The sequence below is a fragment of the Mastigoproctus giganteus genome, chromosome 9 (genome assembly GCF_048544385.1).
Source record: "Mastigoproctus giganteus isolate SK-2022 chromosome 9, ASM4854438v1, whole genome shotgun sequence".
NCBI lineage: Eukaryota > Metazoa > Arthropoda > Arachnida > Uropygi > Thelyphonidae > Mastigoproctus > Mastigoproctus giganteus.
The window spans coordinates 224,041,363-224,057,050 of record NC_143583.1 but is presented as its reverse complement, the minus strand read 5'-3'; the positions used below and the strand labels follow the sequence as shown (position 1 = coordinate 224,057,050).

At 40.7% G+C, this 15,688-nt stretch overlaps 1 protein-coding gene across 1 annotated transcript in view; it reads left to right on the top strand.

Annotated features, from left to right (window-relative positions):
• Positions 1 to 15,688, top strand: part of LOC150081134 (thialysine N-epsilon-acetyltransferase) — a 156,372-nt gene that overhangs the window by 4,624 nt on the left and 136,060 nt on the right. Inside the window, exon 2 of the mRNA XM_090381474.1 lies at positions 15,106 to 15,182. The gene's annotated coding sequence lies outside the window, so the exon portion shown is untranslated. The remainder of the gene's footprint in view (positions 1 to 15,105; positions 15,183 to 15,688) is intronic.

The window sequence follows — 15,688 nt, the reverse complement described above, 5'->3', positions numbered from 1 at the left end:
CTAAATGTAAGTGAATTTATTATTCCAGTTTTTATAAGTTTACATTATGGACATTCACAAATTATGAATGGTCCATAACGTTAGTAATCGTCAAATGTATAGTTTGTAATAATAATATATGTGAAGAATATACAATGATAACCCAGTTTAATATAATACAATAAAATATACAATGGCAGAATCTTTCAAGACTGACAAGTCTCTTTTTCAACTGATAATATGATTTGAATACAAAGGAGAAGTGCAATGAGTTGAGAGTGAGGCATGTTATTCATTTCCTGTTGTTGTTGCACGGACGTGCGCTGTTTTTTACTCCAGCGTTTATCCAGAGTTAAAATGGTTGTCTCTAGGATGAGGTGCAGATGTGTGTCTTTGCAGTGGTTTATGGCCTTTGGATTGTTTAATATATTAAGTGACTCTAGCCATAGGTGGTGGTGAAAGTGTTGTGAGTGGTCTACTATGGGATCAAGATCGTGGTTGGTGGCCCAAAAATGTTCCGCGACTGCGGATTGGTCAGTTTCGGCAGGCCAGATTGCTCTGTCATGCCCTGTAAGGCGATCTTAAAGATGTCTTGATGTCTCTCCTATGTAGCAACTCTCACAGTCTCTACAGGTGATGCAATATATTACATTGCTGCGTAAGAGAGGTGTGACAGGGGTCTTCACACTGGAGACAAGTGAATATAGGTTTCTGCAGGGTAACTGTACGCATTTGATGTTGTAATTTCTAAGAATTTTTGAGATCCGTCCTGACACGCCTGGATAATAGGGAATGTAGGCGGACGGTATACCGTCTTGGTTCGGTGGTCTTGGGTGGGATGTGAGTTTTTGTGCCTGTAATAGGCACCTGTTTAGCACGTGGGATGGATAACCACATTTAGTTAGGTCCGCCTTCACATGGGAAATCTTGTTACGTCTAATTGCATCAGTGCTGGATTGGCTCCAAGCCCTGGAGAATAGGGTGCGGGCAGTGCTGTTGACATGACTGGGTGCGTGGCCGGATCTGTAGTTAGCAATTTGTCCGCACCTCATGGTGCGGACAAATTGCTAACTGTGGTATACTGAGTGCCGAGAGCCACAGTGCATGGCCTGTTGGATGGGAATTGAAGGAATAAAGAAACCACATTGAATGATGCCATGCACTGCGCCAGAAGGCTCCTCGAGAAAGACTTAAGCCTCCAATCCAGAACATCACTATCTACTGATGACATCTGCACCATCCTTAACCTATGTTTATCAAGCAGCATCTTCATCTTTGAGGATTCAGTCTACCAGCAGGCGCATGGCACTGCTATGGTTGCCCCTGTTAGTTCCGTAGTAGCCAACATCGCCATGGAAGATTTAGAGGAGCAGATACACCCGAACCCACCTGTACCTATTACAACATGGTGCAGATATGTTGATGGTATTTTTACTGGAATACCTCAACTCCCTGTCTAATTTCATCCAGTTTACTATAGAGTTAGAGGTCAATGACGCGCTCCTGTTCCTGGATGTCCTAGTGCATCGCGTAGGCCCACGTCTAGAGACTTCGGTATACTGCAAACCCACGTGGTGCGGACAATTTGCTAACTATAGATCCGGCCACTCACCCAGTCATCTCAACAGCACTGCCTGCACCCTATTCTCCAGGGCTTGGAGCCATTCCAGCACTGATGCAATTAGATGTAATGAGATTTCCCGTGTGAAGGCGGACCTAACCAAATGTGGTTATCCATCCCATGTGCTAAACAGGTGCCTATTAAAGGCACAAGAACTCACATCCCACCCAAGACCACCGAACCAAGACGGTATACCGTCCCCCTACATTTCCTATTATCCAGGCATGTCAGGATGGATCTCAAAAATTCTTAGAAATTACAACATCAAATGCGTACAGTTACCCTGCAGAAACCTACGTTCACTTGTCTCCAGTGTGAAGACCCCTGTCACACCTCTCTTACGCAGCAATATAATATATTGCATCACCTGTAGAGACTGTGAGAGCTGCTACATAGAAGAGACATCAAGACGTCTTCAAGATCGCCTTACGGAGCATGACAGACCAATCCGGCTTGCTGAAACTGACCAATCTGCAGTAGCGGAACATTTTTGTGCCACCAACCACGATCTTGATCCCAAACGTGACTTTGAAATAGTATACCACTCACGACAGTTTCGCCACCGCCTATGGCTAGAGTCACTTAATATATTAAATAATCCAAAGGCCATAAACCGCTGCAAAGGCACACATCTGCACCCCATCCTAGAGACAACCATTTTAACTCTGGATAAATGCTGGAGTAAAAAACAGCGCACGTCTGTGCAACAACAATAGGAAATGAATAACGTGCCTCACTCTCAACTCATTGCACTTATCCTTTGTATTCAAATCATATTATCAGTTGAAAAAGAGACTTGTCAGTCTTGAAAGCTTCTGCCATTGTATATTTTATTGTATTATATTAAACTGGGTTATCATTGTATATTCTTCCCAACATTGGATCCCGGTACACCAGGCCCATTTGTTACAATAATAATATTTGTTACTCATTGCTATAGAATTATTTTATTTTGTTATTTAATTTTTTAAATACTATTCTTTGTCTGAGCGGGTAACACAATGGTATCGCCACCATCCTTTCCCCAAACTGGGTGGAAAATGCCCAAGTTCGAATCCCGTTGACGCGGGCGAGGAACTTTAATGGACTTTTTTCACTCTCTGGCTGAGTTAGTCGGTTTCAGGCATGGATAGGTTTTTCTTCCAACAACAACAGGCAAATTGACCAGAGAACACATGCAATTTATTGACAAAAAAGCACATGGATAAAAAAAAAAAAAAAAATGTAATCAATTACAGGAAACCCTAATTTTTTTTTTTTTTTTTTTTCTTTGGGAGACTCTCTAAGAATGACTGCCCTGTTAGCTCGTGCCTTAATCCAGAACTGATCAGGGTAAAAAGTTCCTCATAATTACATACGTCTCCAACGGAACGTTCCCCAATACGCCAGTCGGTGTGTATGAACAGCTTATAAAATTAATCAATGTAAAGAGCAGAACAGGAGAAAATTTGTACAATGTGCTGAAACAGGAATTCAAAATACTGTGTTAGGATTAGACATAACTAATATCCTTCAAAGGTTATGACAATGGAGCTAATATGAAAGGTAGTTTCAGGTGTTCAGACAGGACTTTTACTACAGGAAAATTCAAAGATATTTTTTACACCATGTGCTTGTCACAGTTACAATCTAGTTTTAGGGGATATGGCCAAAACCTGTCCTGATGCAATGACCTTTTTTGGGACACTTCAGCATTTGTACATACTTTTTTCAACATCAACAAAGAAATGGTAATTTTCCAAAATTATGTGATTATTATTATTATTATTAGCTATATAGTGCAAGAAAGCCTGAGGCTTATGCTGCACCAGCCAAAAACAAAAAAAAAAAAAAAAAAACCAAAGAGAGAGAGAGAGCGAGCGAGCGAGAAAAGTAGAAGGGAATCACCAAGAAAGAGAAGAATGATGATGAAGGGTCTTTGTATAATGCCTTTCTGTGAAACAAGGTGGGGGTGTTGAATGCAGTGTGAAGGCTTTAAGGTATCATGTTGGTGATTTCGATGATGCACTTTTGGAAATAGCATCAGAAGATGTCCAAGCAAGAAGTGAAGCTGAATCACTAGCTAACCAGATCAAAGAATACAAGTTTCTTTTTTCATTAGTATTTTTGCATGATTTTTTGTTTCAAGTAAATAAAGAACTGCAAAGTGATTCTACAGATCTTGATACAGCTCTTTCTTCTTCAAACCTTCTGCACTGGATATCCAAGTATAGAGAGACTGGCTTTAAACAGATCTTAGTTGGTGCCACAAAAAAAAAAAAAAAATTATTTCCCCATAATTGATTACATAAACCCGTATTTGTGTCCGTAAATTGCGTGTTCTCTGGTCGATTTGCCTATTTTGATGGACAAAAGAGTTCCAGTTACTGGGGAAAAAAATCCTTTCTATCTACGCCTGAGACTTACTAACTCAGCCATGGAATGAAAAAAGCCTATTAAAGTTCCTCACATTATCGACGGGATTCGAACCCTGGCCTTTTCCACATGGTGTGGGAAGACAGTCATGATACCACTGTGCTACCCACACAGACTTGTTGGTGCCACAGAACTTGTGACAAAATTGGAAGTATTTCTAGAATTTCACACAAGATTACAAAAACGAAAGAGGCACTTCAATGACTAGCCTCCTGATGAACCTATAACAAATCCTATGGAAGCTTACAAGGTAAATGGTCTATTTTATTTTTACAAGGTCTCTTTATGAGAGCTTGAAGGACAGGGTGGATGCCTTCGAAGGAAATAAATTGAGGGGCCCATCAAGCTCTCAGCTGCCCACATCAACGCCAGAGCTTGCACTTGGTCATCAGGCAACACAGAGGCAGCCCCCTAGGCAGAATGCGCTGGTCCCACAGGAACTAGTAGTTGTTGGTGACTCTATTGTCAGGGAAACGGGGAACATGCTTTGTAAAAAGGATAGGTGGAATAGGACCAGGGTATGTCTGCCAGGGGCAAAGGTTGATGACGTTGTAGAGCGGATATCATCTTTTAAGGGCACAAAAGGTGATATAGTTGTACACATTGGCACTAATGATATCAAGAGTAGGAGACCGGCAGAATTGCTTAACAAGTACAGGTCACTGTTGAAAAAAAGCTGTGAATTAGGGTTGAATTTGAAAGTGTCTGCAATTCTGCCCAGACACGATAGGAGGGAGTATATGATGAGAGCCTTGTCGATCAATTCGGCCCTGGAGGGATTGTGCAAGGCTCAAGGGGTAGAATTTTTTTCAGCCTGGACTGTACTTGTTAACAGGAGAGATTGCTTCTACAGGGATGGGATACACTTAAATAGAAAGGGTGCAAGAATTTTTGCTGATGCTGTCGAGGCAGTGTTAGGTGGGTCGGAAAACTGCTAGTTGGGGGGGATACAAGGACTAATAGATTAACAGTAGCCACTGGCAGAGGTGGAAGTGATTCTTGCACTGCTTCTATTGAAATGAGCAGAAGCCTGAAAAACAAGATGCAGGATATTTCAGAGACTGCTGGGAGTCATTGCGGTACAAGTAAACACATGGGTTGTGTTAGGGTAGCTAAGAATAGAAATAGGTGCATGTATACCTGCGTGTACACCAATGCTAAGAGTTTGGTAAATAAATTTGATGAATTTGAGGTATTGCTCAAAACATCAAAGGCAGATATTATTGGGATATCAGAGACGTGGTGCCACACAGATATAAGTAATGCGGAACTGGAATTTGGGGAATACAATGTGTATAGAAAGGATAGACAGGACAGGAGGGGAGGAGGGGTTATGCTATTAATTAAGAAACACAAAGTCCAAGGAAGTGAAGCCAGTCGACATCGATGGACAGGGCAGTGTTGAGTCAGTTTGGTGTGACATAAGCATAGGGAAATCAAAATTGAGAGTAGGAGTGTGCTATAGGCCTAATGACTCTGATGAGTATAATAATATATTGTACAGGGAAATAGAGTGGGCCAGTAAATCAGAGAGTCTTATAATGGGGGATTTTAATTTCCCAGATATTGACTGGAATTTGTGGGTTGGTCACTCGCACACTAGCAAGGCTTTTGTGGATTTATTGGATGATTGTTTTCTACATCAGCATGTTCGTGAGGCAACAAGAGGGAGCAATACTCTTGATCTGATTATCAGTAGTGATTCTTCATGCATTAAGAATCTGCAGATAAATGAACCACTAGGTGCAGTGATCACAGTGTGTTGAAGTGGGATTTACTCAAGGAGGTAACTACCATCAGAGGTAAAGGGAAGGGTTTTTGTTTTCGTAAAGGCGACTATGATGGTCTGAGACAGTATTTAAATTCTATACAGTGGGACGAACTGATGATGTTACCAACAGCAAACTCAAAATGGGAAGCATTCAAGGAACTAATCTTGGAGGCTACCAGGCTTTACGTACCAACTAAGAAATATTGTTCAAGATTTAGGCCTAAATGGTTGTCAGATGAACTAATGAGACATGTGGCAGAGAAGAAAAATGCATGGGATACATACAAATTAATGGGTGACATGGAAGCCTATGATAGATATAAGTTGGTCTGTAACCAAGTCACAAAGGAGATTAGGCAGGCAAAAGCGGACTACGAAAAATCCTTGGCAAAGGATGCAAAGAAAAACAGAAAAGAGTTCTTTACATATTTAAATTCGAGAAGGAAAGGGATGAATCAGATTGGTCCACTGGATATTGATGGTTGAACAGTTGAGGATCCTGCTCAGGTGGCTAACAATCTAAACGAGTATTTTGCATCTACATTCACGCATGAGGAGTTATTCAGGAAGGAGAATGATGTAGGTAAAGTAAACATTGGCAGTGAGCTGGATGATTTTGTAATAACTGAGAGGAAAGTGGAGGAGAGATTGTTGAGGATAAACATAAAAAAGGCACCTGGGGTGGATGGGATCTATCCAGTTATATTAAAGGAGGCAGCAAAGGAAGTAAGCAAACCCCTAGCCATAATTATGAGAGCTTCTTTGGACTCAGGGGAGGTACCCATAGACTGGAGATGTGCAAATGTAACCCCAATTCACAAAGGAGGATCAAAGGCTGACACAAGTAATTATAGACCTGTTAGTTTAACTTCTGTTCCAGGAAAATTAATGGAGGCACTGGTTAAGGAAGCACTGCAGGATCATCTAGACAAGAATTCAGTTATAGCTCAGACGCAGCATGCTTTTGTTAAGGGCAGGTCTTGCCTGACCAATTTGATTGGATACTATGATATAGTCACAAAAGAACTGGATGCAGGGAATAACTTTGATATTATATATTTGGATCTTAGAAAGGCTTTTGATACTGTTGCACATGGAAGACTACTGCACAAATTGGAACAGTGTGGCATTGGAGGCAAATTGCTGCTATGGATAAGGGGATGGTTGAGTGGCAGAAGACAGAGAGTGGTAATCAATGGACACTGCTCAACGTGGACTAATGTTATTAGTGGAGTTCCTCAGGGTTCAGTGTTGGGTCCGTTGTTGTTTTCGGTGTTTATGAATGATATTGATGATGGGATATCAACTTTAATGTCCAAGTTTGCAGATGTACAAAGGTTGGCAGGGTTGTTAAGGACACCACTGACGCTATGCTGCTGCAACAGGATCTGGAAAGGTTGAACAGATGGGCTGAGAGGTGGCAAATGAAGTTTAACATTGACAAATGTAAAGTACTACATATGGGAAACAGTAACCCCAGAGCAACGTATCAACTCTGCTGTACTACACTGACAGTGGTGGAGAATGAAAAGGACCTGGGGGTAATTGTGCAGGCAGATATGAAGTTCTCTGAGCAGTGCAGACGAGCTGCAAGAGTAGCTCATGGTGTCTTGTCAATGATATACAGGAATTTTTCTAGCAGGGATAAGGAGGTGATTATTCCCTTGTATAAGGCAATGGTAAGGCCACATCTTGAGTACTGTATACAGGTCTGGAGGCCTCATTTCAAGAAGGATGTAGAGCTGCTGGAACGGGTACAGAGAAGGGCAACAAGATTAGTGAATGGAACAAAGGGTTGCTCTTACGAAGAAAGGCTTAAGTTTTGCAAATTACAGAGTCTGGAGACTAGGCACCAGCGAGGTGATCTGATAGAGGTGTATAACGCTTTGAATGGTTTGAGCATGCTCAATGGCAATGGGATTCTTCATCTTGATCAGAATAATCACCTCAGAGGGCATAAATTCAAATTGAGGAAGGACGGATGTCGGATAGATGTGCGGAAATTTGCCTTTGGCCAGCGGGTGGTTGGTTGGTGGAACCGACTTCCATCACTTGTTGTTGAAGTTGATAGCCTAAACAAATTTAAAGCTCAACTGGACAGGTATTTCGAACGAACGGAGGGGCGAAATGGGAGTGGGGTTTTTTTTTTTTTTTTGGCTGATGCTGAATAAGCTTGCTTTCTTGCATCATATGACTCTACTAATGCTAATCTGCTTTAGTAAAATTGTAGACAAGGCTTTGCAGTCTCTAGAGCCATGTTTCTAGCAGTTAATAAAACATAATCTTTTTGGTTTCTTTCGTAAATTTCTAAGAATTCCAAAGGACGAGTTAAGAAAACAATCTGTAGATTTAGAAATCACACTTTCAGATGCTAAAATCATTGAGGACAACGAATTGATCTGTGAAGGTAGCAGATCTCAAAAATATTGGTACATTTGTACCAATATTTTTGAGACACTCTGTATATGTATTTTTGTATCAAACATTATCTCCGAGTTACATTGTATGACTTTCTTATCCCCTGTCAACTTATAAGTATTAATTTATGGTGTTACGTTTGTAATAACTAGGTCGCTATATTTATTTATTTAGCTAAAAATGTACAATTCAATTTACAGTTAGTTAGTTAGTTAGTAATTTGGTTTTTAGGAGCATTAGCAACTAAGGCCATATTGCTCCCTGAAATGCGGTGGTCGTTCCCTGACCTTTCTGCATCCTCCGTATTTGATGGTGACTGGCTCGAACCCCGATCTAATCAAGAAGCGTGTGCTACGCACTGCTGCTCCTTCCCACCTGGCTACGGAGGCGCCGAAATTGACAGTGAAATTTAATAAGATTAATAAATTTTACTGATTAATTGATACTACTATACTTACTATACTCGCTATCTAGTTTTCCTTTAAATCTTACGCTAGCACACATATCATATGACAATGGCGGCAAGTTACGAACGGTTAATCTAGGGACACAAGGTATTATTTATTTTCCAAATCGTGCTATTTAAATTCAAAATAAACCACGGAGCTTGACTAGGTCTATAAGTTACTTATAGAAAATTTAATCTAACAGTTAAGTCAAAGCGGTTAATTATAATTAAAAACTTTTCATTAGCAGGAGCTGCAAAACCTGTCGACGCGTGGATTTGATACCCTTACCGATACTAAGAAATAACTTACAAAATCTCTATCTAAATTCAATTTGAACTAAAGTATTGTTACTAGGAATATAAAGCAACCCTAAAAAATAAATTAGTATGCCGATTAAGTCAATAACTCAGCCATGGATGGTCCCAAGCCCGGCTGCGAAAGGAGGAGGGTGGTCATCCTGCTGAAATGACAAGAACCGGGAAACCGGGGAAACTAGGCAAGAAACCACGTGAAATTCGGAACAAGCTCTTTCAACAATGTTACCGCATCTAGGGTAGCCGATGCGCCAGCACTGGGGACCCAGTGTGGACCACTGGCCACAGCAGTAAGCTTACTATGCAGAAAAGGGCAGTTAACATTGGCGAATGGAATGTTTGAACGGGGCACCACGTTGGACAAAAGGAAATCATCGCCCAAGAACTACTTAGGTGCAAGATATCAATCGCGACATTATCCGAACTAAGGCTCACCGGAACGATGATCATCCAACCACCAGCACCTAATGAAGCGATTACGCTATTCTACTCTGTTGTTGAGAAACGAGAAGCAGGAGTGGGCTTTATGGTCGATGTTCAGACCACCAGTAGCGTGGTCGCTTTCCAACCAATATCGGACCGCCTGGCAGTCCTTACTGTCAAGGGCACCATCAAGACCCATATCATCTCCGCCTATGCACCAACTGAGACACTAGCCTAGACCCGACCAAGAATGATTTTTACAACCAGCTCCAACATATGCTGGATTCAATATCCACAGACAGAAGTGATCATCCTTGCAGGTGACTTTAACGCCCAAATTGGTGTGGACAGATCTGGTTGGGAAACAACAATGGGCAAGTTTGGTCATGGGAAGATCAACGACAACAGACTACGTCTGTTGTCCTTTGCCACATCTAACAACCTGATCATCGGAAACAGCCATTTCCAGCACCCTCAAAAACATCAACTTACATGGCTAAATCCATCTGGCAAGGACTCAACAATCCTGGACTACATTTTGATCAACGCCCGATTTCACTCATCACTCATGGATGTCCGTGCCATGAGGGGACCTTATTGCAGATCTGATCACTACCTCATCCGGGCTGAGGTGCAGTTCAAACTACGACATGCAAAGAGGTCATCTCGGTCAGCCAAGCTGGACTGGAGGCAGCTAATGAATGCTGCCAACAAACAGGCATATCAGATCGCCCTATCCAACTGCTTTGAGACACTGGCCATGGATATCAGACAAGTGCCTTGACCTCGTGGACAAATGGAAACAGGCAAAATTGGTCGACTTCGAACGGTACTGGCAGTTAAACTGAGAAGTCCAACAGAGGATGAAAGCGGAGAGAAGCATACTGGAACCAAGTGGTAGACGATCTTGAAGAGGCGGCATCCAAGCATGAGTACCGCACCCTCAGATGTCTGAGTGGAAAGACCAAATTGACTAGGGACAACATCAAGAACGCTGATGGGACCTTTGTGCGATCACCATCCAAACGCCTGCAACGGTGGAGTGAATTCTTTAAAGCATTGTATAATCACGACCCACCTCAGGGACCACCATCAGCCACACCACCGATCGATCCCCCAAGGTCTCCATGGTTGATGTCGAGCCTACAGTAGAAGTGAAAGCAGCCATACAATCCCTAAAGAATGGCAGGGCACCAGGAGTGGACCAAGTCACCACAGAAGCGGTCAAAGCCGGGGGAATGTACTGTTTCGCCGACTACACTACTCAAAACCATCTGGTGCACTGAACAAATTCCGCTAACATGGAGGAAAGCCATTATTGTGCCAACCCACAAGAAAGGCGATAACCGGGATTGCAAGAACTACCGTGGCATCAGTCTCCTCATCATCGGAAAGGTCCTTATGAAGATCATTCAGTCGAGGATGCTGTGATCAAATCTTCGCCATCCGTCAGCTGATGGAGGAGAGGATCCGGTGTGGACAGCGAACCGTCATTGTTTTTATTGACTTTAAGTCTGCTTTCGACTGTGTCCACCAGCCCCCCCCTTGTGGAAATTGCTAGAGGTCAAACATGTACCTCGAAAAGTCATCACACTCCTCCAAACTGCATACAACAGTTTATCTAGCCAGGTGCACATCCAGAACCATTTATCTGAGGAATTTACCATCCAAACTGGAGTCCGCCAAGGGGATGTGGCCTCCCCATTGCTTTTCAACATCGTGGTCGACACCATTATGAGGCAAGTATTCAACAACAGATGGGGCATACAATATGGCAAGCATCACTATGTGACTGACTTGATGTTTGCCGACAATAGTGCTATCTTTGCCAGAAACAACACTAAAACCATGGACATACTCTATGACATTGCCCGGCCATATGGGTTGAAGATCAATGCTGATAAGACAAAGGCCCTGACAACAGATGGGTCGCAAGCCACCATCTATCTTGAAGGCGTCCAGATCGAGCAAGTAAAGTGTGTTTAGGATCGAATGGCACCAGGGGTTTCCCCCATCTCTGCATAGTTTACATTGTGGTGTGATACAATTCACTGTAAAGGCCAGAGATTTAAAAGTATATGGATTTTGAGGTGTGTGATGTCATGTACCGTTGTTCTTCTGGCCATTTAGCCGCCAGACCCGTTCTGAGACTCGTTGCCCACACTTTGCCCCGTGGAGGCAGACCAGGTACCCAGTAGTTGTAGTTTACTCTGGCAGGTTCTGCCACCTAGTTTCCTGGGATTTCAGTGGCTAGGACCTATAAAAAAAAAAATTAAAAAATTATGTGTTTGACATTAATGGTTAATGGGATTGCTGTTAGGAAATCGCTGGTTGGGGTTGAACGCAAATAGGCCGGGCAAAATTTTGATGTTATTAAACTTAGACATGCGATACTATACGCTAGATAAAAGCTAATAGTGTTAGTTGTCTTAGAGATTTACACGAAGCCGGTAGAATTTAGACATTGATTAGAATTTGGCGGCATTGTTAAGGGTGTACTCGGTCGATTTAGTCAGAGGGAGGGGGGAGACTGAAGACTTAGGGAAAACAGATAGAGGAATAGGGATGATAGAGTAGGCATCCTCAAAGAGGTCAGTGGAGACGAGCCCCACTAGGGGAAGTATGGGGGGGATAGGCAGGTAGGATAGCAGACAGAGATCCGTCTCCTCCCTCCCCTGCCCGGGGATGGGGTTTTAAGGGAAACCAGGTTAGAGTACCCAGTTCAGATTGCCAATGGCGTTGTTGGCAGCAAAGCTGCAGAATGTCTTCGTCGGTGTATGTCCAAGGAGTGGAATCCGGTATGAAGGTCCAGCTGCCCATCCCGCTCCGGTGGTGGGATATGTTAGCTGGCAGTGGGGAACCCACCAGGCGAGGGAGTGGGAGACAAACACATTTACTTCATTCATAATCTGCATTCTTTTCTTTTTTTTTTTTATTATTATTATTTTTTTAATACTTCCGTTTTTTATATATATATTTTTTTTTTTTTTTTTTTAATTAATTTTTTTTTTTTTTTCACTCAACTCATTCATCTTTTTCTCACATACCAGGAGTACCGACAGTGGTAGAGAATGAAAATGACCTGGGGATAATTGTGCAGGCAGATATGAAGTTTTCTGAGTAGTGCAGATGGGCTGCAAGAGTAGCTCATGGTGTCTTGTCAATGATATATAGGAATTTTTCTAGCAGGAATAAGGAGGTCATTATCCCTTTGTATAAGGCAATGGTCAGGCCCCACCTTGAGTACTGTACGCAAGTCTGGAGGCCTTGTTTTAAGAAGGATGTAAAGCTGTTGGAACGAGTACAGAGAAGGGCAACAGATTAGTGAACGGAACAAAGGGTTGCTCTTACGAAGAAAGGCTTAAGTTTCGCAAATTACAATGTCTGGAGACTAGGCACCTGCGAGGTGATCTGATTGAAGTGTATAAAGCCTTGAATGGTTCGAGCATGCTCAATGCTGATGGGATTCTTCCTCTTGCTCAGAATAATCAGGAAGAACAAGAGGAAGAATCCTAATAACTTTCCCTGAAAGTTATCTCCTGAGAGGGTATAAATTGAAATTGAGGAAAGACAGATGCAGGATAGATGTGTGGAAGTTTGCCTTTTGCCAGCTGGTAGTTAGTTGGTGGAACAGACTTCCATCCCTTGTTGTGGAAGTTGATAGCCTAAATAAATTTAAGGCTGAGCTGGACAGGTATTTGGAATTGAACGGAGGGGTAAAATGGTTTTTTTTTTTTTTTTTTTTTTTTGGCTGATGCTGCATAGTCTTGCTTTCTTGCATCATATGTCTCTACTAATGCTAATGTCCTTATGCTTTATAAACCGTCACTACATTGTTCCAACTTTCTGCTCCTGCTCAGATGACTCCAACACTGTAAAAGGACTGCTCCCTGGAGAAGAATTTAACTTGATAACATCCTGTTGTGTATATATTTTCATATGTAAATTATTCATGTTTTTCTTCAATCTTTAATCCTACACTTGTATAATTAGTAATATATTGTTTTTTTTTTTCCCCTATCTCATCCTTGTTTATTACATTCTATTAACCTCTACTGTAAACCCCTGGCTTTTAGCCGTTAAGGGTATTGTGTACGGTGTGTGCCTCTTGTATGCAATAAAGAGCTCTTCTTCAAGTATTTATCGAAAGATATATGCATTAAATTTTTAAAGCACTTTTTAAAATTTTTTTTTTTTTTCAAAAAGACAAAAAAAAAAAAAGAAAGCTGCTTCTATGGATTCTGCCAGTGTAATGAAGAAAATTAATATCTGTAGTGAAGTTTTTTGTCTAATAATTCTATAAATACAAACTGTGATCATCAGCCATTTTCAATCCACTGCAGGAAGAAGGCATCTTCAGCAACTTTCCAGTTCCTTCAGTTTTGAGCACTGACCATCCATTTACTACCCATAAACTCATGAATTTCATCTATCCCCCTCCGCCTTTGTCTTCCAGGTTTTCTTCTAGCTCCTCTTGGGTACCATTCTGTTATTTTCTTAGTCCATCTGTCATCATGTCTTCGAGCTATGTGTCCTGCCCAAGACCATTTTAGTTTTGATAAGAACGTCCTTTACTTGAGTTTACTGCCTAATCCATGTGTTTCTTTTCTTATCTAACAGGTTGATTCCCAATATAATTCATTCCATTCTTCGCTGTGTAGTTCTCAGCTTCTCTTCCATTCTTTTGTTGAGTGCCCAAGTTTCACTTCCATAAGTCATGGTGGGGAGTATACATTGGTTCATTATTTTATGTTTCAGACAAACTGGGATATTGCTCTTCAGTATGTGACTATATTTTCTGAATGCTATCCATCCAAAATTTATTCTTCTCTTGACTTCCAGCCATTTATCATTATTACAGCTAATAACTTGTCCCACATAAGTATATGACTCCACCTTTTCAATTACTGCTCCTCCAATCATTATTTCCCTTTCTGTGGCATACTTGTTCATCATTACTTTTGTTTTAGCCATATTCATTTTTAGTCCAAAATCCTTACTAACTGTGCATAACTGATTAAGGTTTTCCTCTAATTCTTTGGGATCGTGGCTTATGGCCACAATGTCATCTGCATTTTTTTTTACAAACTGTGATAATGAGCATATTATAAATGATCAATGTGTTAGTTATGAAGTGGAAAGCAACTTTGTAATCGTTGGAATGAGAAGGAAGCAATTTTCTTTAAAACTCAGTACAAATGGCTATACATCAAAAATGGACAATTAAGTATAAAAATCTGGGTGTTGAACAAGAAAACATTGTCCTGTTTCAAAAGAATGGATGGAAATTAACATAGAGCTGAATGGAAAGAAAATAAATAGTAGACAGGCATTGTACAGAAATAGTTAACTATCCATTCATGATGGGTCAGTGGCACACAAAAAAAATGTATCCATTATAGTTCCCTAGTTGTAAAAAAAAAAAAAAAAAAAAAAAAAAAAGAGTAAAAAGCTGGAAAAACTCAAGCTCATTGTTAAAATATTCACAGCTCACCACTGGTTACAGTTATCTGTCTGAAAGGCAGCCAATCAGATACATATAACAAGGTGATGTAGAAATTTCTGAGTCTTTTGGGTCGCTTTAATAAATAGTGAAATATATAATATTTAATATTGAACAGATTTCTATTTTTAAGTGATTGGTTCCTCCATATTAATATGGAGTATTCCATGTGAAGTTTATTTTTATTTATTTATTTTATTTTTTGTTTTCAGATTTTGTAATGAAATCAAGAATCACTTTTCAGGATTGCTGTATTAATGAGGATTGAGAAAATATTTCTTCAAGAAATGTATGTGTTAATTTTATACATATTAATATCAAGAAGAAATTGAACAAGTTCTCAACAAAATTAAATTCCTAGTATTTTGTTACAAATATGGAAACAAGCCCAGTAATATTAAACATTTAATGAAACCAAAGAACTGCAACATTTCTCTGAAAGTTAATTTCGTCTTGTGTTATTAAGAGTTTGTTCCTTCCATTCAGTGCTCGTACGTGGAGGGGAGAAAAAAAAAAAAAATGCTCCATCACAACTCCATCAAACAGAAAACAAATCTGTTCAACATACAAGCCCTTATAGTTGTAGAAGATCATGTTTCTAATGGATTAGCTCTTTTTACAAGTGACATAAATGAACATTGATTGGACCAGATAGTTTCTCCTTGAAAAGAATAATTGAATGTGCATACATATAGTTCTGAGTTAAAATGAGCACGTTAGTAGATGCTGATATTTCACTTTCTAAACAAAAAAGAGTACAGTTGTGATTCAGGTATTCCTTCACCAGTGTAAACT